At 35.8% G+C, this 27,419-nt stretch overlaps 1 protein-coding gene across 9 annotated transcripts in view; it reads right to left on the reverse strand.

Moving 5' to 3' along the window:
- The window catches only part of KIAA0825 (KIAA0825 ortholog), a 293,878-nt gene that overhangs the window by 250,879 nt on the left and 15,580 nt on the right, over positions 1–27,419 (reverse strand). For 2 of the 9 annotated variants that reach the window (XM_042943382.1, XM_042943391.1), the window contains exon 2: positions 18,611–18,753. The exons of 6 other annotated variants lie outside the window; for them this stretch is intronic. The gene's annotated coding sequence lies outside the window, so the exon portion shown is untranslated. Of the gene's footprint in view, positions 1–15,606; positions 15,642–18,610; positions 18,754–27,419 lie in introns of all 9 variants that reach the window. One more of the 9 variants, XM_042943399.1, reaches the window with a different exon arrangement.

A 27,419-nucleotide genomic window follows, 5' to 3' on the forward strand; every position in this document is an offset into this window, starting at 1 on the left:
TTTAAAAAGGCAATTGTATTATCTCTCAACTAGGAATAACAAACATTGCTTATAAAATGCGTCAATTACATTTTTAAGGAATTTTCTTTTAATAACTAGGTGAGAATGATTTAAACTTAGTATGCACTTTCTATCTAAATTGGTGCTTCTAAAGAACGTAGGTCTTTTTTTTTTTTTTAGGTCTATTTATTTATGTATTTTTGAGAGAGAAAGAGAGCAGGGGATGGGAGGAAGAGAGAGAGAGAGAGAATCCTAAGCAGGGTCTGCACTGGCAGCGAAGAATCCAACACAAGGCTGAAACTCATGAATTGTGAGATCATGACCTGACCCAAAACCAAGAGTTGGAGGCTCAACAGACTGAGCACTCAGGCACCCCTAAAGGATGTAGGTCTTACAGTATGTTCCAAGGGTTTTAGAATTTCTCCTAAAATGCTGTTAATAGTGTTAATTAGCAATTCATATTAATGTGATATTGTTCTCCTAAATTTTGGAATATTAGTAACCTAACATTAATTTCATGAATACTCTATCCACTGAAATACCCTGTTATGTCTTCTAGGACTTTGCTCCATCAGTTATCATTAACTAGTCCTATATCATCAATATCCCTTTCAGCTGACTATAAACATGTTCCACTTTCTTGCTTTGTAGAAACAAAACCTTCCCTAAGGCCCCCTTCCATTCATAGCCCAACTTCAGCAAACAGCGTCCATAATCCCTAATCTTTTACCTCATCTCTCATTTACTTCTCAACTCAGAGCAATCTGATTTCTGTCTCTGTCCTTACACTGAAAGTGACTAAATATTTTTCAATTCCTATTCATACTTAATCTCTGCACTAGTTTGGTACTGACAGCTACTCCTTCTGTAAGAGAGGAGAAGTTGTTTCCTCTCTTGTCAATCTTCCAAAGTACTAGTACAAAGTACTAGTTCTTTTCTTGCCTCTTACACATGTATTCACAGGCTCCCAGTAGGAGTCCCCAAATTAGGTAGCCAACCAGCTAAAATTTCTTTTTTTAAGCTGACAGACAATATATGGATAGGAAATGGTGGTCAATTTCTATGCTAGCATACCCAGCTTTCCTGGTCATAACTATCTGATCCAAGCTAGACATCTGACCCAAACTGAACCATCAGATGCAAATAAATTCTGAAAGTTGGAATGAAGGCAGGAATAGGGAACTACTTGGAGGTACACCATCCAAGTTAAATCCAGCCTCCCAAGTGAAAGTGCATAGATTTTTTTGGCTGAGGCCCTAGAATTGCCTAGTTTCTGTCCTTCTGGGACAGAAAGTTCATAAAGATTGTTTTTTTGGGTTTGTTTTGGTTTGGTTCTGTCAGATATACACAATAAATTTTCTCCCGGTTCTACTGAGAAACACCCACTATTTTTTTCTTTGCTTAAATTAACCAGACTATTTTATTAAACTAATAAACATATTTATTGGCTCCTCTCTCATCTCTGGCAATAAACACTGATATTCACCACAAGGTTTTCTCTAGAATTTACTTCTCATTTTAATTACTTCCCTATGCATTCTTCATTCAAAGCTATTGCTTCTTTTTATGTAATTTTACCAGATTAAAGTATTTTAATTTTTAAAAATTTTATTTTTTTCACTGGATTTCATTCTCCTTGGATCGTAAAAAAAATCTATTCCTATTAGTTCTCATGTTGTAGTCTTCCCAAATATCCTTATTCCCCTTGCCTGACTTGGAAAGGGAAATATAGAAAATTTTCCTCCCTTTCCCTTTCAATCCATTTCAATCCTTATTCTACACTTTTTTTTATTGAGTAACCTCATGCATCTATTATCTCTATGCTGAAAATTTAAAGTCTGTATCTCTAAACCTAGTTCGTCCTCCAAAACCCCAACAACTATTCCAAACACTTACTTGGCAATTCAACATTGCAGGTTCAAAGGTCCCTTAAACTCAACATGTCCAAAATATAATTCAAAATCTTTTCCTTACACTGCCTTCTCTTCCTAGACTACAGGGTCACTACCTACCTAATATCATTCCTTTTCCTTGCCCTATTAACTTAAATCAGGTGTCAGTAAACTAGAGCACAGTCTGTTTTTTCTTTGACCAGCCAACTATGAATGGTTTTTACATTTCTCAAGAGTTGTAAAAATAAAAACAAACAAAAAGGATATGCTACAGTGGCCACATGTAGTCCATAAATCCCAAAATATTTACTATCTGGCCTTTAACAGAAAAAGTTTGCTAAACTCTGCCTTAAATGGTCACCAAATTCTTTGACCTTTTTTTTCTCTAATATAGTAAATGGTAACCAAATGCTCTCAAATTTGACTTCTCCCTCTATGTGCTTCCAGTGTCCTACCTATGGCATTATTTATTGCTGAAAAAAACAGAAAAACCTCCTATCTGGCCTCCAAAATTCACATCTTGTGCCTTCATAAGAAATATATATTTGGTTATTGCTCCTTGTCTCCCCTAGTTCCTTCCTTACTTTGTCCTATGCATCTCTTCCATGTGGCCATTCCTAAGTTGTAGCCTTTCTAAAAATATTGTAACCAGAACTGCAGCATTTTACTAAGTTCTGTGTGTCAGTCTAATGACCTATTGAACCTGAAGAGGGGACTGTGGGAACCCTCAAATTTGTAGTCAGCAGGGTGGAAGTAGACATCCCCTGGAGAGGTGTCACTTGATGTTCTCACATAAAGTGGGGACAGCCTTGTGGGACTGAGCCATTAACTTTGTGGGGTTTGTGTTAACCCCAGACAGTGTCAGAATTGAATTAAACTGAATTGTAGGACACTGAGTTGGGTTCCAACTTGCATACTGGCATTCAACTTATTGTTTTAAAAACCAAATCAGACAATTCATTACCATGCTTAAATACCAGTGTAGGTTTTGTACAATGCATAGGACAACCCAGGCTTTTTATCTTTTTTTATATATATAGTTCTTCATATTTAATTATATTTTTCTACCATAACTGTCCTTGATTAACAATTTGAAATAGCCTCCTGGCTATAAACTCCCTCTGCTAAGGATGTTTGCAGCAGAAATCATATTTATGGAACACATTTACTTCATCTATGTATATAATATTGTTTATAGACCACATATAATTATAACACTTATTATCTTCAAACAAAGAAAATTGTGGCTTAAATCATTTTTTAAATGCTTTTTAACAACTTAAACCATTTTTTAAAAATTGTGAAGAGGTAAGAAAATATACTTGTGAAAAACCAGGATTTAACATTTAAGCTATCAAATAAAATTTAAATGTGGTAACTTGAAACCCTTTCCAGTTTCCATTTATGAAAAAAAGGAAATTAGATAAAAAGTGTCTCTAAGGACCCTTCTAGTTTTAAACTTCTATTATTTTAGTCATGTGATCTATTTCTCTAATATTTAATCTTCTGTTTTATTGCCTTTGCAGAATATGTTTTAATTCTATAGTACAATAGAAGTATAATTTGTTGTTGGTTAAAGCGGATTCATATGAAATGACCTGAAAATCTATTTAAAAAGCAATCAGTGAAAGTACATATAGGATTTCTTCATGTTAAATCTGAAAATCCATCACTATACTCGCTTTTTACTTTATTTGCTGCTTAACATATCTCAACAGTGAATCTATCATATCAACATAGTCATCATGATCCAAGCTGCAAATAATAGAGAGTGTCAGTGTCAATTTTGCTTTCTCACACTTGCTTCCCTTCACTTCATCTGATTTTAATAATCCCTGTCAAACCACAAACAGTCCAAATTACCTTCATGACACAGAAGCTTTCAAGGAGCAGACAGAATCTCAACTTTCATTTAGCAACTACAAAAGAAAGCTGTCCAGCTGGACAAATATTATTTCCACACTTGACAATCTCTACAGTTGAGCATGCATTTTAATTTTAACTAAACCTGCCAGGAGTTTGATATGAGCTTCTTGTTTTGTGTAGATTGACTCACGGGATTATCAGACCAATGACTGTAATTGTGATGAAAGAACCTAGCATTTTTCTACTAAAAGATAAATCATATATCAAAGCTAATGGACCACAATGAACACATAAGACACATGTGAAGGCATACCTTATAGGAGGAAAACTACTTAAATTAGGTGTTTTAATCACTAACTTAAGTCTGAACGTAAGAATACATTCTTTTTATTATTATTTTTTTAAAGTAGGCTCCATACCCAATTTAGGGCTTGAACTCACAACCCTGAGATTAAGCGTCACATGCGCTACCGATTGATATAGCCAGATGCCCCCAGAATACATTTTTGATATAATTTTTAAAAGAAAATGCTAGGAAGTAAAAATAAAATGTAAAAAAAAGTTAAAATTTTATCCATGGATATTATTGACAAACAGATTCTAAGAGTGAAATCAAAAGAGATTTTTTTGGGCTGATTCAATGAATAGTCAAATTTCTAGGAAAGGTCTATGCATCAAATTATTTAATAAAACTAATGTTCTTGACAAGACATTAAAAAAAGTCCACTCTACACTGAGGCCTGCACAGGTCCCAACCTGTCTGTGGTTTGGGGTTCATAACTGCCTCGTAAAGCAAAGCAGAGGGTTTGTCTTCTGGGAAGACAAAGTCGTGTTCTCCTCTGAAAAAGCCTCCTATATGGTTGGCTTTGGCATCCATCCCTAGGGATACAGGGATTGGGACTTCATGAGTCTGGGTTTTCAGCTGAGTCAGGAAGAGAATACAGTGCTCATAACCAGAAAATCTAGAGTCGGGTGTAGTCACAGAAGTGGATTCCTTAACAATAAAATAATAATAATAATAATAAAAATTAATAATAATAATATTTTTTAAAGTCCACTCTATACTAATCAATGTGCCCATGTACAAAGTAAAACTCTGAAAAAAAGTTATAGTAAAAAGAAATAATAATACTAAGTTTGTAGAAAAGTATTAGAATAAAAGTTACAGTGTAAAACTATACTAAAGAGCATTATACCTTGGAAGTTTAATTTATTGAATTTGAATCTGAAAGTTCCAAATGATAAGACATTTCTTGGACCATTTCCTGTCTAAGCTAGGCCTAAATTCCTCCTACAGTTATTAGAACCTCACAATTGCCAGATGTCAAATCTTCCCTCCAACCTGTTACACTTGGCATTAATCTTGGGTTCTCCCTTCTCCATAGGCCAAACCATTGCCTATTGGAGCCCTGTTCCTTTCCCACTGCTATGTTGGACACCACAGCTGTGTCCTTTACTCATTTCTTAATCTTCCTCTTGGTCAAATTAATCTCTATCCATGTCCTCTGCTACAACCTGTGTTTTGGAGCACCTGCTCTACCTATCCGACTTCATACTGGATAACTCCCTTGGATGGCCCACAGATACCTTAAACTCAACATGTCCCCAGACCATCTTATTATCTTCCCTCCGAAGTTTCCTTCTTCTCTTGAGGTCCCTATGATAGTTAACAGCCCCACTATCAACTCGGGTACTCATGTCTGTGAGTGGGAGTCATCTTACACATTCTACCATTTTCTCATTAATCTCATAGCCAAATGATCAGTCTTCTCTTATATCTCCTACCCATCCATATCCTATTGTACCTGAATAGGTTCAAACTTCATCATTTCCCTCTAACTCATTCTCTATCCTCCCAAGAGAATGGTTTTTGTAAAACAGAGATAGAAATCATTTATAGCAAGATTTTAAGTCCCCGTGACTGGGAGAAAAATCATACTCTTAAGAGACAGAAAAATCAGAAGAACTTGTTAATTTGTAGAGAGAAATTTGGCAAGGAGGGGGGTCACCCAAACCAGGTCTTTTTTAGAATAAAAAAGGTACTGAAAATAATTAAAATTACATAATTTTTCAAATGCTGATTATTAACCAATTAAATGGTCTTACTTTATCTGTGGACTTACAATCTACATTAATAATTATATTCAAACACTACTTTAAAAAATTACATGCTTTCAGGGTACCTTGGTGGCTCATTCACTTAAGCATTCAACTTCAGCTCAGGTCATCATCTCACTGTTCCTGAATTCAAGCTCCACATAGGGCTCTGCGCTGATAGTGCAGAGACTGCTTGGGATTCTCTCTCTCCCTCTCTCTGCTCCTACCCCACTGACTCTCGCTCTCTCTTTCAAAATAAATAAATAAACTAAAAAAAACACATGCTTTCTAAAGAATTCTTGTATCTGTGATTAAAGTAAAAAGTTTATGTTATTTGAATATTTAAAAAATATACATGATTCATTTCCATATGCTTTAAATAATTTCTTAGCTATATCTGTCTCTCAGATACTTTTCTGAGAAAAGTATTTTTTATGATTATATATTTTTTATATTTTTCTAAACTGCATTTTAGGGTTGGTAAATTTTAAATTGTTGATACCTGCTCCCTCAGATGTTAAGTTACTTGGTAAATTTATTAAGTTCACAGCAAATTTTACTAAATGGAAAATACCTCAGTTTGAATTTTTATTAATAAAATATATTAATACTTAGCCTAAATGTTCTTAAAGGTAGTGGCTTGGGCTCTTTGTATAAATATTTTTTTCCTCCATGGAGACTATGATCAATAAACAAAACTCAAATACATATAAATTAAATTTCTGAAATTAAAAAAACCTCATCACGTATTTATGATTAGTTTCAATGTTTTGCTAAACTTAGATGCTGCAGGCTTTCTCAGTTCAACTTTACTCTGAGCTGGAATATCAATTTATCCAATTAAAAATATAAACTCCAGCAAAAGATGTTTCTTATTAGTCTGCATATTTCAAAACACAATTATGGAATTTCACAATTAAATCTTGTAGACCATTTGAGTTCTCATCATTTAATTTGTTCAGTCTTCCCTTTAATTTCATAGGGATACATTTCATGGTCTTCCTATTTATTTTTGAGCATTGGTTTCAATTCAATTCCCTAAATGCATCATATAAAATTGATTTTTTTTTCCACCATTTGTTGAACACTCTGATTAAAGATTTCATATAGATTTTAAAGAAAATGAAACAAAAAATTTAAAGGGTAATGTTATAAGAGTATTTAATACCATGATAAGCACTTAAAGTCAATTTCCAAAATACTGAAATTCTTCAAAGTTTCAAATATTTCTAAATCCAAAAATAAAAAGTGTATACTTCCATGCTTAAGTTATTTTTATTTTCTTCAACAGCAGTCTAATCATAAAAAGTTAAGGCTGGTTATCTTGTGTATAAACATATTTGTCTTTTTGACAACCACATCTCCTATTTAGATTGGTAAATTTGCAGAGTATTTGGGGTATAATTATGAGTTACCATGGCATCACAACATATTCCAAGTATAGGTTCTCTTCATAGGTTCTATATTTACTTAAATTTTTTATGGTGTTGTGTTCTACTACAACATATTTTTAATATCACTAAGACCAAAAAATTTTATCATGTTGCAGTTTGGAATTCAATTTATAGTAGGATCCACAATAATGCCAAGTATTTCACTGTTTAGAGAATGAACGTCTAAATGCTTTACTTTTGGGGCACCTGGGAGGTTCAGTCGGTTAAGCCTCTGACTCTTGGTTCGGCACAGGTAGTGTCTTATGGATGGTGAGATCAAGCCCCGTGTCAGGCTCTGTGCTAACAGTGTGGAGCCTGCTTGGGATTCTCTCTCTCCTTTCCTCTCTGCCCCTTCCCAGCTCTCTCTCTCTCTCTCTCCTTAAAAATAAATATTTTTTTGGCACAAAAACAGACACATAGACCAATGGAATAGAATAGAAATCCCAGAACTAGACCCACAAACGTATGGCCAACTAATCTTTGACAAAGCAGGAAAGAACATCCAATGGAAAAAAGACAGTCTCTTTAACAAATGGTGCTGGGAGAACTGGACAGCAACATGCAGAGGGTTGAAACTAGACACTTTCTCACACCCTTCACAAAAATAAACTCAAAATGGATAAAGGACCTGAATGTGAGACAGGAAACCATCAAAACCCTAGAGGAGAAAGCAGGAAAAGACCTCTTTGACCTCAGCCGTAGCAATCTCTTACTTGACACATCCCCAAAGGCAAGGGGATTAAAAGCAAAAATCAATTACTGGGACCTTATGAAGATAAAAAGCTTCTGCACAGCAAAGGAAACAACCAACAAAACTAAAAGGCAACCAACGGAATGGGAAAAGATATTTGCAAATGACATATCGGACAAAGGGCTAGTATCCAAAATCTATAAAGAGCTCACCAAACTCCACACCTGAAAAACAAATAACCCAGTGAAGAAATGGGCAGAAAACATGAATAGACACTTCTCTAAAGAAGACATCTGGATGGCCAACAGGCACATGAAAAGATGCTCAATCTCGCTCCTTATCAGGGAAATACAAATCAAAACCACACTCAGATATCACCTCACGCCAGTCAGAGTGGCCAAAATGAACAAATCAGGAGACTATAGATGCTGGGGAGGATGTGGAGAAACGGAAACCCTCTTGCACTGTTGGTGGGAATGCAAATTGGTGCAGCCACTCTGGAAAGCAGTGTGGAGGTTCCTCAGAAAATTAAAAATAGACCTACCCTATGACCCAGCCATAGCACTGCTAGGAATTTACCCAAGGGGTACAGGAATGCTCATGCATAGGGACACTTGTACCCCAATGTTTATAGCAGCACTCTCAACAATAGCCAAATTATGGAAAGAGCCTAAATGTCCATCAACTGATGAATGGATAAAGAAATTGTGGTTTATATACATAATGGAGTGCTACGTGGCAATGAGAAAGAATGAAATATGGCCCTTTGTAGCAACGTGGATGGAACTGGAGAGTGTGATGCTAAGTGAAATAAGCCATACAGAGAAAGACAGATACCATATGTGTTCACTCTTATGTGGATCCTGAGAAACTTAACAGAAACCCATGGGGGAGGGGAAGGAGAAAAAAAAAAAAAAAGAGGTTAGAGTGGGAGAGAGCCAAAGCATAAGAGACTCTTAAAAACTGAGAACAAACTGAGGGTTGATGGGAGGTGGGAGGGAGGGGAGGGTGGGTGATGGGTATTGAGGAGGGCACCTTTTGGGATGAGCACTGGGTGTTGTATGGAAACCATTTTGACAATAAATTTCATATATTGAAAAAATAAATAAATAAATAAATAAATATTTTTAAAAAATAAACTACAATAAATAGGTAAAAAAATAAATGCTCTACTTTAATTTCATGAATTAGACATGAAACTTGAACCATTATTGGAATTAATCTTTTATTAGAAATATCCAATGATACTGATTTAAAATTGGCATTATTTAACTGTTGATAAGGTTCTATTAATGGAGCCAACACATTAATAGTTATTGATTCACCTTTCTTATATGAACAAGAAGACCTGTAACTGAAAATGAGAGAAGTTAACTTAGAAGAACCACTTGATCTAAATAAAAAGTAAAGTTTCACAGAGTGGCACACAAATGTACCTTCTGCAGGTGAGTTATTAAATGTAGCATTTTCAGGCACAACCTTAAAATATGACTGTGCAATAGATGTTGCTGATTCATCAGCAGAAGCATGTGTTCTTATTTTCATGTGATCAGTGATGTCATTATAGCCCCCATAGTTTGAGTTACACATTATTTCAACTCCATAAGTTAAACAAAATTCCATGCTGTTAAATGTGCACTGCTGTGTGTGTGTGTGCATGCGCATGCATGTTGTGTTTGAAATCAATGCCACCAAAAGGGTTATTACAAAATAAAAATGTGTTACTCAACAATAAAAGTAGTTGTAGATTTATGATACATGATAAAAAACTTGTGGCAATAGATTTCAGGCTGCATTCACTCCATTGGTGAGACTGAACAAAAGCTGGCAAATGTTGTGCTACCCATGGGCAAGGGCATGGGCTGAGCACCAAGTGGCTGACATATCAAGTGTCCAGCAGAAGGAGCAGCATCAAATACTTCTGCCACCACCACCACCCAAAGCCTGAAAAAGTTAGCTGTACCTAACTGCTCATGCCAGAGCACATTCATTTTATCAGCAAGCACCCTCATGTTACCCTTGAAAAAGGTGTGTTAAGCAATTATTACTTCCAGAAAGGATGTGGAAAAGGGAAATGGGAGATTGCCAACTTAGCCATATGGTAAAGTGAGAATTCCGTTTAGTACACTGGAATCTCACATATGAGATTATGTCAGAATGTAGAAATACAAAATATAGGTTTACCTAAACCTAAGCTGGTTTACATGCAACTATTAAATAATATTTTATTCAAAAATGAAAAATCGGGGACAAATGCTAAACCAGATGAAATACTAGGACAAAAGGCATAAATTGAGACTATCTTGGGCAAACTCAATATATGATATGTTATCACTATATGTAATATTTTAAATAAAAATATAACAAGTAAAAGAACTTATGTACATATAAAAATGATAATATAGCTCTGTATGGCATGACATAAAAAGATTCCAAAGAGCTGCATTATTTCATTAAAAAAATAATAAGTTGTAGAAGTACATATATAGCATGGTATAGTTAAAACGCTTTTGAAAAAAAACAAATCATCCCAAAATATCACGAATGATAGTCAACAAGCTAGTAACAGTGCTAATCTATGGGCAATGGAACTAAAATGGGACAGGGAAAAAAGAAATTTTTACTCTTAGTAACTTCCTTTATCTATCTGAACTTATAATGAGCATGTCTTAATTCTGACACAAAAAGCAAAAACAAATTTGGGGCACTGGGGTGGCTCAGTCAGCTAAGCGTCTGACTCTTGATTTCAGCTCAGATCACGATCTCATGGTTTGGTTCAAGACATGGAGCCCTACATCGGGTACCTGCACTGACAGCATGCAGCCTGCTAGGGATTCTCTCTCTGCCCCTCTCCCCAACTCCCACACACATTCTCTCTCTCTCCCAAAATAAATAAATTTGAAAAAAAAAAAAATGGAAAAAAATTTTAAAAATACAAAAAATACTGCATTAGCTAATTTAGTATCAACTGAATGGTTCAAGTAACAAATGACCTAGAATCCTACAGTGGGAAGTTCCTTCGAGGCAGATGGAGATAGAGAAGTCAAGCCACCAAGAAAAAGTAAGATAAAGGCATTTCCTGAAGGTGGGAGCCCAGTGATCTTCTAAAATCTACAGCCTCCCAGGCTCCACAGTTGAAGACATTTAATCTCTCACCATATGTAGGTTGAAGCCTTCTCCTAATCTGGAACAATCCAACAACTAGTGAAGAGAGGACATAAGAAGCCTTAGCCAGTTAACTTGAGAAGTAAATAATAAGTTTGTCTCCTGCTCATTTCTATTCTCTTCCAGAACCTAGACTCTTCTTAATAACTTGCTTATTACCAATATATAATTAGGTCCCCATCTTTTGTTCTGTCTTGTTTTGTTTTTGAGAGAGCGCATGTGCAAGGATGTATGCATGAGTGGGGAAGGGGCAGAGAGACAGAGAATCCTAAATAGGCTCTATGCCCACCTCGCGGTGGAGTTGGGGGGAGGGTGAGGTCTTTTGCAACACCGTTAGATCAGGACCTGGGCCAAAATCAAGAGCCACTTAACCAACTGAGCCACCAGGTGCCCTGAGGTTCCCATCTTGAGGTTTCTTTGTATGTACTAGGACACACTCCTAAACCCCAGCCACAACTACCTGCTCCAGATTCATGAACCACCACCAAGAGGGGCCCCTGGTAATTAAAGTGATTAGAACATCCCTAGAGCATAAATGGGACTGTTCGGGCAAGACAGAGCAGAAAACTCACAGATGAAAATAGTGAAAAATAAAACCAAACAGGTTTGGGGCACCTGACTCGCTTAGTCAGTAGAGCATATAACTCTTGATCTCAAGGTCATGAGTTCAAGCCCCATGTTGGGCCTAGAACGTACTTAAAAAAAAAAAAAATTGAAAAGGTATGCTAAGGTTTTTTTTTCCTCTAGAAGGAAAATATTTGGGCTTTATTTTGTAAATCCTATACAAAATAGGGAGTCAGAGTGTTTTTGTTTTTTCTTGTGTTTTTTTCTTTTTGTTTTTTTTTTTGTGTGTTTTACTAAGGCAGTACCTAACTAACGTTGAATAAATATTTTTCAGTGTTAAGATGAGAGAACAGAGGCAGGAAGAACAATTAAGATAGTGAATTAACCCACATGAAGGTGATGATGAATAGGAAGAGGATGATGGGCCACGAGAAAAGGAAAGATGGTTTTTGAAATGACTTTCCAGAGTATAAAACTTGGGTTGCTGAATGAGGCAGGCAAGTATAGCTGAGAGAAAACCAGGCAGGTGTCACATGTCCCAGGTACATGTGTCACATGTCCCAAGCTTGGATTTTAGACCCAAGTCATTAGAGAAACCAAACAGGACAATATGAAAATTATAAAGGCACCATAAGAGATAGGAGATGTGTGGATGTGTCATTAGAAGCTAGCAAAGAGTGAAAGCCAAGGTGTGGGTATTCCTGGGCAATAAAACTCAGGGCAGGAAAAAACTAATTGTAAAAAGATGGGCATCAAACAGAGCAGGGCATGCTTGCTGTCAAGGGCTCTTACAGCCTTGCTGAAGGCGGTTATAGATACCATCTAGTGTATGTCCATGCTAGCCTTTGAGGAGCTAGCTGAGGGGTGGGTCACTACCATGGTCACCCATACGTTTTCTACTGGTTGGGGCATAAGGATAGACAAACGAGAAGGAGCTAAATTATTACAAAGGAAATTCTGAAACTTTAATCTGGATGAAGTTATGAATAGATATAAAATATAGGAGGTAAATGGTGATAAGAAGACACGGCAAATGTAGTTTTACACAGATGATTTTGAGTGTATTATACAAATGGAAATGTCCAGAGTAGAGATGGAGGCGATACATGAGGTGAATGCATGAGAAAACATATCATTAACAATGTCACACTGAAGTCTGGAATACCAAGACTCAGACAGTATCTTAAAAAAATTTTGGACTATGATTCACAGGTTAAAAAGTACTTGTGTGCTCTCTCTAAAATAAGTGCATTGCAAACTCATGTGTATGTGTGCACATACTCATCTTAAACATAGGTTTCATGAACCACTACTGATCCTTAATTCTTGCTTTGATTTCTATTCTCTATTCTACTCCTTTTTCTTTCTTCATTTTTATTTATTTTTTAATGCACCCACAACCTCTAGAATGATTTAAGCACCTGCATTTTGGCTTAAAGATTTTTAGATTAAAGAGAGACCTTGGGAATGTCTCGGTGGCTCAATCAGTTAGACATCTACCTCTTAATTTCAGCTCAGGTCTTGAGGTTCATGGGATGGAGACTCACTTTGGGCTCCGGGCTGACAATGCAGAGCTTGCTTGGGATTCACTCTCTCCCTCTCTCTCTGCCCCTCCCCCACTCTTGGGTGGGCTCTCAGTGCTGGTGTTCTTTCTCTCTCAAGATAAACTTTTTTTTTTTTTTTTAAAGAGACCTTTGTGATCATTTTGTAGAACCATCCATAAAGACATGACTAATCAATCCAGAGGAAATGTTTTTTTGAGAAAGGGTAAAAAAGAAAAAAAAGCAGAAAATTAAGGACTGGCATGGGACCACTAACAGGGAGTAGAAGAGAACCAAGAAGATAAAGAAAATGGAAAAAAAATAGCATCAAATTTGTGTCCTTGACTCTATTGTAGTGTTTCTCAAAGTGTAGTCCAAGACTAATTGAAGCAGAATCACCCCAGCAACTGTTAAAAATTCAAATACCTGGGTCTCATCCCAGGCCTTAGTGAATTAAACTCTCTAGGTATGGGTCTTGACATTGGCAATTTAAGTTTCCCAGGGCATTCTTTTCACCAACTATTTTTATCTCAGTGCCTTTCACAAGTCAGCTTTCAAAATGTTACTTTCCAGGAACATGCAATCTCACTTCACATATTAGACACATTCTTGAAAAGTTAAGGGAGTACCTGCACACTAAACCATTACTCCCCCAGAGACTATCATGATTAATTTCAGAATTGGGTTTCCCCAAAGGAAACAAAGAAGCTTCTGGAGTCTTCAGCCTTTAAACATTCTTTTTTTCTTTTTTTAAATGTTATTATTATTATTATTTTTTTTTTCAGAGACAGAGAGAGAATCTTAAGCAGGCCCCACACTCATCTGAACAGAACCTGATGTGGCTCCATCCCACAATGCTGAGATCATGAACTGAGCCAAAATTAACAGTCAGATGCTGAACAGACTGAGCCAACCAGGCACCTCAAATATTCTTTATCCACTTAATTTTTCCTCTATTACTTATGCAAGTAGTTGGCCAAATGGATTTACAATTCTCATTATCTTTATTCAGTTTAAAAGCATACGTATTTAAGAATTCAATATATTAACATATTTCATTTTTATTTTCACCTGATTTCACTGGACTTAACTGGTTAAGTACCACAATCAAGTGGCCTTTAGCAGAACTCACAGGCAGGAAGTGCCTCAATGAGATATTTTTCAGAAAAATCCAAATACTGAAGTTTATGGTTTGGACAATAACAGCAAAGATATCCCTTTATGTGATGAGCTATGCTAACAACAGTATCTGTCAATTTATTACCAACTGAGAACCAAGAAGTATATGATATGAATCTATTCTATTCTAAGATGGAAATCATAGCAACATTAAACTACAGTAGCTAACATTTATGCACTTGCTTCATATCTGGCTCTGTTCTAGACCCTCTGCATGGATTACATGGATTACTCATTTCATCATTCCGATAATCCTGTGAAATAAGAACCATTTTAGACCTCATTTCCCAGATGGTGAAGCTAAGGTACAGACAGCTGTTTAACTTTCCTGAGGTCCCACAAAACTAGAAATAGGAGCTGAGATCCAAATCCCTATCAGTGGTCTCTAGAATTTGTACTCAAGGCAGTGTGCTACACTGTGCTTGTAAGCAAGTCTCGGGTGTTGGAGTAGTTAGGTGCTATTGTGGAGAGAAAAGACCTCTTGCCCTTTACACTATGGGATGTCAGCCCCATTTCCTCCCCTTCCCCCCCCACTCTTTATACAACTGATTTCAAGATAACTTGGGGTCTAACCTCGGATGGCTGCTCATGTTTACTTGTCAGATTTCTTTATAATACACTTTACATATAATAGGAATACCCAAAACAGCATAAAGATGAGCATTCAGTATTACACTGCAGATAAAAATAGAAATCAGTTTAAAAAATTTTATTCTGGGGCGCCTGGGTGGCTCAGTTGGTTTAGCATCCAACTTCTGATCAGGTCATGATCTCACGGTTCATGGGTTCAAGCCCCGCATTGGGCTCTGTGCTGACAGCTCAGAGCCTGGAGCCTGCTTCAGATTCTGTATCTCCCTCCCCTCCCCCACTCACGCTCTGTCTTTCTCCCTCTCAAAAATAAATAAACATTAAAAAAAAAAAAACCTAAAAAAATTTATTCTGCATATATAGAAGGGCAGGAGACCATAGTGGTTTAGAACTGTTCTCTCAAAGTTAATAACCTGGGAATCTTGTTAAAAATGTAGATTTTCAGTAGGTCTGTGATTTTTCATTTCTAACAAGTTCCCAGCTAATGGTGATTCTGCTGGTCCAGGGACCACATTTTGAGTAGTGAGGGTTTTAGAATGCAAGCTTTGGAGACACACTACTGGTGTGTGACTTCTAGCTCCACTACTTACTAGTTTTGCAACCTTCTCCTGGGCCTCTACCACATCTGTAAAATAGTAAGATCATTAAATTGTTGTAATGAGGATTACATGAGATAATCCATGGATTGTTTACACAACAGTCACTGGCATACAGAAAGCACTCAATAAATATTAACTCTTACTATTATAAAAAACTATTAAAAACATATATTGTATCCCATTAGAAAGTTATTTATAGAAATGACTGATACAGCAGAAACAATAAATAAAATTCCATCATTCTTTCCCAGGCAGTCACTGGGACATCACTGTACAATGAAGGACATTTAATACATAAGTTGGATCCAGCTTTATTAAATACATAAATCTGAAACTGCTCTAAATGAATTTGCAAGAAACCAGCTTGGCCTATAATATTTTGTTTTTCTGCAGAGAAATTTTTCATATTGTAGGTATATAATGACTTCTGATTCATTTATTTGAATAGCTTCCTCTGAATTTAGAAACATTCATTTTTGCTTAAAACTTTTTATTTTTATCAAAGAGAAATCAGAATTAGTATTAGTATGAACAATAATCATGATTTTAAAAATTTGTTCAGTGGTGCTTGGCTGGCTCAGTCGGTAGAAAATGCAACCCTAATCTTGGTCTCGGGGTTGTGAGTTTAAGTCTTATGTTGGGTGTAGAGTTTACTTAGAAATAAATCTTAAAAAAAAAAAAAAAGGGGGGGGGCATTTGTTATTTTTAAAAAAAATTGTGCAAACAAGGACACTAAGTATAGTTTAAATGGGTTTAAAGGATTTAGTCCAAACCTTCACAAACAAATGTACAGATTTTCAAACCACTACACCACGCAGCATTCCTGTTGAGGACTAGGGCTTAGAAAGACTATTACTTGTCAGAATTGTGATGATTTAATAATGATGTGATATGGGAGGGTCCAGTGAATAGGAAAAGTTAGGACCAGAAGTGAAGATTTCACAGCATCGTCCTAAATGAAAACTATTAAAAATGTCTAAAATTTAACACGGCTTGAAAAATAGATAGAGGGAACAGAATGGAACTAGAGGGAACTAGAAAAGATTAATGTTTGCTGAGTCATTGATAAAAACCAGGAAGGGTAAAACCTAGTGGTTCAATCAAGGAGGAGATGAGAATTATGTAGTGTTTTTGGTTAGTCAGTATCTTTGAGCCAGCAAGAAAAGATCAATAGGTAATTTGCTTCTCTTTTAATCTTTTGTACCTCTAACACAGGTGATGAAAAAGACAACTATGGGACAGATTCTAATATGTTTATTTTTCTAAATTAAAACTAGATTCAGCATAGACAATTCAGACCTGAGTTGTGAGATCATGACAGATAAGAATCCAGGAGAAGAAAGGAATGTGAATGAATAGATTACTCTTTCCCTCCTCTCTCTCCTCTTTTGCTCTTTCCCTGCAGAATGCTCTTGGTTGCTCTTTAACATGTGGTGGGGTACTAGAAAATTTTTTAACACACAACACAACATATCGCGTTTTACTTTACATTTTACTTTCTGTAACAAGTGTTACTTTAAAACACAAGATTTTGCCCCTGCCAAAAATCTACATAAAAGTGTTTCATATAAAAGACTACCATATGAAGTTTTAAGGCAGGTTTTACATATACTCAACTACACCGAATAAGGATTGTTCCAGAGGAAATAACTTACACTCTTAGTGAAAAAAAAAAATATCAAGTGTGGAAACTGTGATTCTCAACATCTATGGAGGTGACAACCAAGATCCAATGGTTAAGACTGGAGGCACAAGAAGAGTCGATTATGAACAGAATTATATCAACATCTCATATCTGGTTATTTGGGTTTCTATTGGTCTGAATAAAATTTCTGAAAAACCAGAAATTCACCAAAATGCCTGAGCTAACTTGTCCATTTACGAGGCAGGCATTACTTGTCTTTCAACAGCAGAGAAGCAACAAATTCCAGTTCAGTGTGACCCATTTATGCCTCTTAGATTTATCATATGCAGTTTTTAATGACCCCGAACTAAAGGAAACGTAGAAACCTATTTGAAAAGCTGACATTAAGGTTGTGACACCAACCAAAACAACAGAGAATTTAAAGTTAAATTGACACACAATCCCCAAATGAGTCTGTTGCTCTCCTAATTTAAAAAACAGGTACTATGTGAAATAGTGATGGCATGTCAGTGTCTGCTTTGAAACTCCTGAATTTTGTCATGTGGTGTTTGTGTCACAACCTTAATATTATTTAAATATACTTTTTAATATCTATTATTTAAAAAATATCTTTGAATTGAAGATGCTCCTAAGGCTTTGAAGAAGCCAACCTGAAAGCACCGCATTGCTAGCATGCCACTTTTATTAGAAGTGGTGCATAAAACATTTGCTGTTGACAAATCTAATTCATTAGAAGGTGAGATGGATGCATTTTAAAATAACTGGCTGGCATCATTATCTGCAGCATCTTTTATAAATTATTCCTCTTTTCCCTTTTGACTGAACTTGTCACAGTTCCTTTCAGAGCCTGAATGTTATGCCTTATAGTCAATGCTTTCAACATGTTGAGACGAGTCATAAGTTAAACAAGCAGTGGGACTTTCTTTTCTAGAAATGAGGAAGAGTAGCTAAGAAATGCTTACAGATTATTTCGTTCAATTCATTGATTTTTAACTAAAGACAAGGAAAGTCAGTTAGTGGTGGTTTTACCTCACACAAAGGATTTAAAAATAAAACTGTACTGTTTGGGTAGAAGGCAGCATTTCAAAGCAAGGTACATAAAAAAGAGCTGCTGGCAGTCCCGCTGCACTGTGGTGCAGAAGACTTAGTTTAAAATTGAATTGTGCTTCCCCTGACATCGGAGATCAGGTACATCATAAGGCTGACAGCTGGCTGGCACACCAACTTCCTAAAGGAAAATGCTAACTGTATTTCTCTTCGAGGCCAAAGGAATAGAATTACAGAAGCCTTCAAGGAGACAGAGCGGGCAGAGAACAAATTATTCAAAATATGAAGAAAAACTTTTCTTACCTAATTTTGTTTCAGAAGACTCGAAGAATGAGCTGGTCTTCTAATGCTAAATAAGGGGAAATTATTTCCTTCCAAGTTGTCAGTGGAAAAGCTGCCTTTTCTTTATTATCTTCATTTCCCCCCCCAACATATACAAAATATACCTATAAAATAATTAGATAAAACTTTATCACCGTCACAATGGAGGGGGTATGGCCACATTACTTGTTTACGATGGTAGTGACAGTACTATCATGAAGTTCTGACATACAGGCATGAGTCAAGAGACCGGAAATACATCAAGACATGCTAAAGTTGTGGTACCTAAGAAAACTTATTAACTAGACGATCCATAGACTACAGACATGAATAAGATACGCATCTAGAAAAATCTACATGCAAAACATTCCTTTCATTGTCAGTGATTTTTCAAATGTTCCTAAATAAATGTAGATTTTATAGAGTAAAGGATGGATGTACCACACAGAAGCAAAGCACTTCAATACAATTACTTTTATCCTGTTAATTACCAGTTTAGTTTCCAGAACAGTTTGTTAAAACCATTTTTTTTCTCACTCTTCTGGATATTCTTGTTAAAATAGATTCTAATTCAGTTGATTGGGGGTTGGGATTTGGGATTCTATATTTCTAAGAAGCTTCTAGATAATGCCACCAATGCTATGGAGCCATGGATCATGCTTTCACTAGTCGGGTTCCACCAGTCTATTTGTCTTTCCCTCCATCAAAGTGTACTGTTGCTATTTTTGATGACTGGCCCTTTGTTTTTCCGTATCATCTTATAATCTACTGTCAAGTATTCCCCCTTCCACACCAAAACAAACAGGAATTTGAGACTGCACTGATTGAATTGGGCATCTGTTAAAACATCGAGTTTTGCAAGCCATCTGTATGGTATATCATTCCACTTACCAAGTTCTTATTGTCACACAATAGTGCTATACTTTCCCCATAGGAGTTTTGTATATCTCTTATTATGTTAGATGTATTCCTAGGGACTTCATATTTTCAGTGTTAGCATAAACAGTATGTCTTTGCAAAAATCTTTTCACTTTTTTGTTTAAATATGTATTTGTATAATTTTTGAATATAGATGTTCTTATCCGGGGTATTTGCTAAATTAATGTTCTTATATTTTTTTCTTTAATTTTGCATCATGCACAAATAATAAGTTTTACTTCTTTGCTCCAAAATCTATGCTTTTTATCTCTTTATGTTGCCTTACTAAAAGAAGGAAAAAAGTTAAACAATAAATGTGCTATTTAATAGAAAAGACTATTTTGTTATCTTCAATCCATGAAACTGATCTCTTGGTTAGGCCTAGGTCAACTAGAAATCTGCTATAAAGGTTCCAAATGTTTCTTTTGACATTTATTGATTGTCCTCATACTTTTTGCCTTTCTCTGGTGTCTAATATTCAAGTGCTTAATTGATACTAACATTCATTAAACCAAGCTGACATCCAGTTGTTATTTCATCAAAAACAGACAAACATCCTCATAAATAACTTGGCCACTCTGGGAACTGAATTTGAACAAAAGGGGAAACAGGAATTATAAAGAGAGAAATGGTTCAGTTCCACCTATGAAGTAGGGTGAAGATGCCAAAGCTAGGACACCATTTTAGAGATACAACACATCATCTATACTCCATAGCTGAAATCACAAGATTTCTTGGAAAACCTATCAATAACTGAAATTGCCTTCTGGACGACAATGTCAGCCTGCCCCAGGGCAAACTGCCCTTCTTGATAGCTTTCAGCCAATCGGCTGACCAAAGGGGAAAAAAATTAAGATTTACTGCTTCACAAACTGTCAATGTTGTTATCATGGGTTACCTGAGGGAAGTTATGGAGAAAAGAGTAAAGATAGAGGAGGAAGTAATTAAAATGCAAACGCCCTGAAATAAAAAAGACACAACAAACTGTTTCTTTAAAAATACATTCATATACTGCTACAAACAAGAATTATAAAGATGTATAGCATTGTACAAAATGCTTAAATGGCAAAGTGAAAGCAGGACCCAAGACAGCATGTACACGTTACACTGCAACTATTTAAAATACGTGGATAGGAGTGCCTAGTTGGCTTCATTGGTGGCGACTCTTGATTTTGGGGTCCTGAGTTTGAACCCATGTTGGGAGTAGACGTGACTTAAAAATTTTTTTTTTAATTATGTGGACAAAATTTTTGATTAGGAAGACCAATCAGCATGCATTTTCCCCTTTTCCCTGACATCCCCTTAAAAGATAATAAAGGTGTGTGTTAGTGGTTGGGGGAGAGGATATAAGCCATAACAATGAAGAGACTGAGAAAGCCATCACTATAAATTTATACAAAGTGACAGATAAAAGAGCATTCATGGAAGAAGCAGAGAAGGAAAAGTCAAACTCTAGAGTGTGTGTAGAGAATGCTGCAATTAAGGGAATGGCTTGATATCCCTGACAGAAGTGTGGAGTAAGAAGTGAAGCTAAAATATGCCAAATCTCCCTCCCCTACCTTTTTGTACAAGCAACTATGTACTTTGTCTTTTTCTTGTTCCTGATTAAATATCTGACTGTGAGTAAGAAAAAAAATAAGCACATGGGAGAAGTGTTGTGGTTGAAGAAATGCATTAACAGTCTAGAAAACTAGGAAAGGCAGTATGGGTATGGATACTTCTAAAGAAAAGTCAACCTCATTCAGGCCTTTACCTGACTGCCAGCATTCTTGATTTTCTCATTTCTAATATGAATGCACAGCCAAGAACCACTGGGCATTTCAAGAAAATCTTTTTTTTTCCTCCACATTTGGGACCACTATAAAACAAAACTTTACCCTCCAAAAAACAGATAAAACAATAGAACATATAAATTTTCCATCATTGTAATAAAGTAAAGAAAAAAAAAAAAAAACCATATACATAAGACCAGAAGTAGGACTTCCAGACAATCAGCAAATATTCTTCTAAAAAGAAACTAAAGAGCCAGACAAAACTGATAAGCACAGTCATTTCAGTGCTCTAGAAATTGACCAAAGGGACAATAACAATTTGAGAAGCATTTATATTTGAAAGACTGCTGATCTTTAGGTAAGAACACTAAGACCCTGTTACATTCTGGTCTGGCCTCTTAGCACCATCAACCACAACTCAGTCAGCAAAGAGGTTCTTCCAGGGTGAGGAAGATCATTAAGACTGGAAACATCTCTGTTGTCATCAAATAGGGCATCAAATAGGGCTTGAACTTGAGTGGTAGGTTATGCCCATGTCCAGCAGCATTTCAGTGGAAGTGATCATCTTGTAAGTGGGCAAGTAGGGAGAGTAAACAGCCGCTTTAGTCCAAGGTCATGGTCATAACTGGGATAGATATATTCTTACCTAAGGTTGAGAGGATGTGTAATCAAGACCAGAGAGGAACAAAGCTAGTCACATATTCCTGAGGCTGAATAATCACATGCACAGAGCAAATGTGAAAAAGCCCAGCAGAGAGTGAAAGCTATACCACACCTGAAAACAGTGTAAACTTCGAATACATTCCTCTATCAATACAGAGATCCATGAGTAGATTACAGAAGACTTACTGATTTAAGCACGAGCACTGTCCAACAATCACCTTAAAGTTTAACATACACAGACACAGGATCAAGTCCTAGAAAGCCAAATGTAAAACTCAAAACAAGAATATTAAAAAAACAAAACAAACAAAAAACCCCAGATTTATCAGTGCCACACATCACAAGGGAGACAGACCGTCACTGTACTTAGTTTAGGCAAATTACTAAACAAAGAAACAATCAAATGAACAAAACCACAACTTTCAGGGGAAAAAAAATATATCAGAATCCAGAGTTGCCACAATAGATGATCTAAAATATCCAGTTTTCAATAAGAAATTATGAGACATACAAAGAAATAGGGGAAACTATCTCAGTGTCCCTAGATTATATTAGATTTTTAAAAAGACTTCAAAGTAGCTATTACCAATATGTTCGATGAAACACAAGTGACCTTATTTAAAGAATTAAAGGAAAGTAAGACAACAATGAACAAAATATAGATTCTCGACAAATAGAAATTAGAAAAAAACATCAAATGGAAATTTTGGAGCTGAAAAGTACAATCACTGTTGGGGGGGTGGGGCTGGGTGGCTCAGTCGGTTAAGCATCTGACTCTAGATCTCCTTCAGGTAATGATCTCATGATTCAGGGGATTGAACATTTCATTGTGCTCTGTGTTGACAGGGTGGAGACTGCTTGAGATTCTCTTTCCCTTTCTCTCTGCCCTTCCCCCACTCACATGCACCATCTGTCTGTCTCTCAAAATAAATATACTTCAAAAATAAAATAAGCTTCAAAGAAAAAAGACACATATTAAAACTACAGCAAAATGGAAAATGTAAATCCAACCATGTTAATAAGTACATTAAATGTATATGGTCTAAACACCTCAATCAAAAGGCAGAAATTGTCAAAGTGGATAAAAAAGCAAGATCCTACCACGTGTCATCTAAAGATACATATCTTACATCCTAAGACAAAAAACATATTAAAAGTAAAAGGATGGAAAAAGATGCCATGCAAACAGTAACCGCAATCAGCTGGAGTTACTACACTAATATTAAACAAAATAGGCTTTAAAAAGTAGTATTTGAGGGGCACCTGGTTGGCTCACTCGGTTAAGCATCCAACTTCATCTAGGTCATGATCTCACTGCTCATGAGTTCAAACACCATGTCAGGCTCTGTGCTGACAGCTCAGGACGCTTAGGATGCCGTGTCTCCCCCTCTCCTTCTGCCCCTCCTCCACTCACATTCTGTCTCTCTCTCCTTCAAAAATAAATAAACATTAAAAAAAAAATTGGGGGGAGGGGCACCTGGGTGGCTCAGTCAGTTAAGCGCCCGACTTCGGCTCAGGTCATGATCTCGTGGTCCGTGAGTTGGAGCCCCACGTCGGGCTCTGTGCTGACAGCTGAGTGCCTGAAGCCTGTTTTGGATTCTGTGTCTCTCTCGCTCTCTGCCACTCCCCCACTCATACTGTGAGTGTCTCTCTCTATCTCAAAAGTAAATAAACATAAAAAAAAAATTTTTTTTAATTTTTTTTTAATGTTTAAAAAAAATAGTATTTGAGGGGCAGCTGGCTGGCTCAGTCAGTAGAACATGTGACTCTTGATCTCAGGATCATGAGTTTGAGCCACATGTTGAAACTGGGGCCTACTTAAAAAAAATAAATAGACAATAAATAATATTTAAAAAAATAAAAATAAAAAGGAAATTTTAACAGTAACAAACAAAAGAAAAATAAATTTAAAAAAGAAAATAAATAATGTTTAACAAAAATGGGATATTTCAAAATGATAAAAGGGTCAGTACATTACAAAAAAATAATGTTTATAAATGTATATGCACTAAAACAAAGCACCAAAATCAGTGGAGCAAAAAACGACAGAGCTGAAAAAAGATATAGATCATTTGGCAAGTATACATGGATATTTCAATACTTTCCTATAAAAAATTAATAGAACAGAAAAGCAGCAAGAGTATTAGAAAATATCGCTCACCTACTCAACCTAACTCATATATACTACTCCATTCAATGATGCCACAACACACAATTTTTCAAATGTCAAAAAATATTTTCCAAATTAGACCATACACAAAGTCATAAAATAAGTCTCAACAAATTTTAAATAAATAAGATCATAAAAAGCATAATCTATGAATAGAACAGAATTAAAATAGAAATCAATAGTAGAAAAAAAATCTTGGAAAATCCTCAATATTTGGACGTTAAAGAACATACTTTTTTTTAAAGTTTATTTATTTTGAGAGAGAGAGAGAGACAGAGAGAGACAGAGTACGAGTGTGGAAGGGGCAGAGAGAGAGAATGAGAGAGAGAGAGAGAGAGAGAGAGAGAGAATCCCAAGTAGGGCTCAGACCCGCAAAACGTGAAATCATGACCTGAGCCAAAACCAAGATTCGGACACTTAATAACTGAGCCACCCAAGTGCCCCAAGAACACATTTCTAAATATCAAAAAAGAAATCACAAAAGATTAAAAAAAATTTTTACTGGGGCGCCTGGGTGGCTCAGTAGGTTGGGCGGCCAACTTCAGCTCAGGTCACCATCTCGCGGTCTGTGAGTTCGAGCCCCGCGTCGGGCTCTGGGCTGATGGCTCAGAGCCTGGAGCCTGCTTCAGATTCTGTGTCTCCCTCTCTCTCTGCCCCTCCCCCGTTCATGCTCTGTCTCTCTCTGTCTCAAAAATAAAATAAAAAATAAATAAAGTCAGAGAATCTCTATCTATAAAAAAAAAAATTTACTGAATGATAGTGAAAATACAATATGTCACATTTTATGGGATACACAAAAAGCATTATAGAAAGGCAACACATAAGATTACAGCAGAAATAAATGAAACAGAAAAGCGAAAAGCAATAGAAAAAATAAAGTCAAAAATTGGTTCTTTGAAAAAATGAATAAAATTGCACCCTGTTACCACGAGTCATCAAGAAGAAAAAAGACACAAATTATCAAAATAATGAATAAAAATGATGTCACTATTGACTATGCAGAAATCAAAAGGATTATAAGACAACACAATTAACAACTTCATGCCAACAAAATAGACATGCAGATGAAAAAGACACATTCTTGGAAAGACATAAATGAGCACAACTGACTTAAGAAGTAAGGTGAAAACTGAATAGACCTAAAGCAAGTAAAAACATTAGTCATTCAAAATCTCCACATAAAGAAAAGCAAAGTCCCAAGGGCTTCAATGGTAAATTCTATGAAATAAAAAAATGAATTAATAGCAACATTTCACAAACTATTTCAGAAAACAAAGGAAAGAAATCTTTCTAATTCTATGACAGTATTATACTGACAGCAAAGCCAAACAGATACAACACAAGAAAATAAAACTGCAGACTAAAAACCTGTTAAAAAAGAAAGATATGGGGCACCTGAGTGTCTAAGTCAGTTAAGTGACTGACTTTGGCTCATGTAATGATCTCCCGGTTCACGGGTTTGAGCCCTGCATCAGGCTCTGTGCTAACAGTTCAGAGTCTGGAGCCTGCTTGGGATTCTGTGTCTTCCTCTCTCTCTGCCCCTAGCCCACTCATGGTCTCTCTCTCACTCTCTCACAAAAATAATAAATAAGCATTAAAAAAATAAAAAAGAAAGTTCTAAAATCAATACCCTAACTCTCAATCTTCAGAAAATAGAAAAAGAGCAAGCTAAACCCAAAGCAAGCAGAAGGAAAATAAGGATTAGATTTGAAGTAAATAAAAATAATAGAAAAACAACAGAGAAAATCAATCAAACTAATGTTAAGTCTTTTAAAAGGTGAACAAAGTTGACAAACCTTTAGGTAAACTGACCTCCCCCCCCAGTCAAAAAGAGAAAAGACTCAAATTATTAAAATTAGAAATGAAAGAAGGGATATTACTGACATTACAGAAATAAAGAGATTTATAAGGGGATACGATAAACAAATGTGTATCATCAAATTATACAATCTAGGTGAAACAAACTCTGAGAAAGATACCAAGTACTGAAATGACTAAAAATTTTTTAAAAATATGCATAGACCTATAACAAATCAACAGATTGAAGTTAATATCAGAAATCTTACCACAAAGAGAAGCCCAGGGCTAGGTTGGCTTTATTGGTGCATTCTACCAAATATTTAAAGAGGAATTAACACCAAACCTTCACAAATTCTTCTAACAAACAGAAGCAGGGATACTTCCCAACTCATTCTCTGAGGTCAGTATTACCCTGATACCAAAACCAGACAAAAACATTACAAGAAAACTATAAACCAATATAAAGGCAAAGATACTCAACAAAACATAGCTAAGTGAATCCAGCAACATATGAAAAGAATTATACACCATGACTAAGTAGGATTTATCACAAAAATTTAAGGTTGAATCACACACAAAAATGAATCAATGTAACACACTTTATTAACAGAATATAGAACAAAAACTACATAATGCTTTAAATAGATGCAGAAACGAATGTGTGGAAATCCAATAAGCTTCCATGATGAAAAACACTCAACAAACTAGGAATTGAACCCAGAAGCTGACCTCATACTTAATGGTAAAAGGCTGAAAGCTTTGCCGTTACAGTCAGGAACAAGACAAGAATATCCATTTTTTATTCTTCTAGTCAGCACTGTACTGGAAGTTCTAGTCAGGGCAATTAGGAAAGAAAAGTAAATAAAAGGCATCCAGATTTGAAAGGAAGAAGTAAAACTACATTCACTTATAGATGACAAGATCTTGTATGTAGAAAACTCTAAGGAAAAAAACCCAATGATTGAAGCTAACGAATACATTCAAAAAGTATGTAAGCCATCAGACAAATAAACAAAAATCAAACTGTATTTCTATACGCTAGCAATTAACAACTTGAAAATGAAATTAGGAAAACAATTCCATTTACAATAGCATCAAGTAGAATAAAATACTATACTTAGGAAAAATTTAACAGAAGAGGTCCAAGATATTCATTGAAAACTAGAAAACCTCATTGTGAAAACTTGACTTAGCCCTAAGTAAATTAAAAGTCCGTATCTTATGGATTGAAAGATACAATATGGTGAAAGGGGCAGTAATTCCCAAATCAATCTACAAATTGAATGTGGTCTCTATCAAAATCTCAGCTGCTTATTTTGCAGAAATTAACAAACTGATCTTAAAATTCATATGGAAATACAAGGGACCCAGAATAGCAAAAACAATCTTGAAAAAGAAAAAGGAGAACTCACATTTCCCATTTTTCCAAACTTAGGACAGATCTACAGTAATAAAGACTGTGTGACAC

This window comes from Panthera leo, chromosome A1, assembly GCF_018350215.1.
Source record: "Panthera leo isolate Ple1 chromosome A1, P.leo_Ple1_pat1.1, whole genome shotgun sequence".
NCBI classification, from domain to species: Eukaryota; Metazoa; Chordata; class Mammalia; order Carnivora; family Felidae; genus Panthera; species Panthera leo.